General features: G+C 30.4%; 1 long non-coding RNA gene across 1 annotated transcript in view; it reads right to left on the bottom strand.

Annotated features, from left to right (window-relative positions):
• Positions 1 to 838, bottom strand: part of LOC117120202 — a 2346-nt gene extending 1508 nt beyond the window's left edge. Inside the window, exons 1-2 of the long non-coding RNA XR_004447305.1 lie at positions 814 to 838; positions 233 to 323 (exon numbers count right to left, since the gene is read on the bottom strand). This is a non-coding gene — a long non-coding RNA (uncharacterized LOC117120202). The remainder of the gene's footprint in view (positions 1 to 232; positions 324 to 813) is intronic.

The raw sequence follows: 838 nt of genomic DNA, 5'->3' as shown, positions 1-838 counted from the left end.
TTAAATTTAGGTTTCCTTTTGAACATTTAACAGAAAATTCACTTCAAGGTAAACAATATTTAGGGGAAATAATAATAATAATAATAATAATAATAATAATAATAATAATAATCAAATCAAAGTTTAGGTTTTTTTTTCCTTTTGAACATTTAACAGAAAATTCACTTCAAGGTAAACAATATTTAGGGGAAATAATAATAATAATAATAATATGATAGTTGAACAAACTCACTGTCTTTAAGGTAATGAGCCTTAGGCCCAAGAGGCTTGAAAAATAGCTGCTTGGTTGCTTCAAATGCTGATAACCGATTCTTGCCTTCATACTGAGGATAAAATTAAAACAATTACTGTAAATGAAATGCTGCATCAATATTTATATTTTCCTTTTATATGTTTATTTATTTTCCTAAATCATATGTTGAATTTTCTCTTTATCTATAGCTACACTCGTCTTAGATGTTAATCTGAATTGTATTAAAATTTTACGCAAATTGGAGGATGGGGAAATAAAATTGTAGCGACAGGCTGGATATGACTACCATTAAAGTTTTGGGATAACATTTAGCAAAACCTCCAGTGATTGGCTATTACGCTTTGGTGTATCTAGGAGTCTTAAGATAATGATGACGATAATTAATTAAGGGTGTGCTACATCACAAAATAAGGTGATATAAAGTAAATATTAACTACTTGAGTTATTTTACTTCTACTTAATTTTTAGGGGGAGGCCCGCACCTCTCCCCCCCCCCTCCCTTCATGCACCCATAGACATGCCAGTGCTATCAGAACAATACTAAATGTCATCAAACATACTTTTAAAAGTTTCCCAAGTAGTTCT

The sequence above is a fragment of the Anneissia japonica genome, unplaced genomic scaffold (assembly GCF_011630105.1).
Source record: "Anneissia japonica isolate Jap-2015-1 unplaced genomic scaffold, ASM1163010v1 scaffold116675_len2560_cov85, whole genome shotgun sequence".
NCBI lineage: Eukaryota > Metazoa > Echinodermata > Crinoidea > Comatulida > Comatulidae > Anneissia > Anneissia japonica.
The sequence above is the reverse complement of the archived record's forward strand: the minus strand, read 5'-3'. Positions and strand labels throughout refer to the sequence as shown.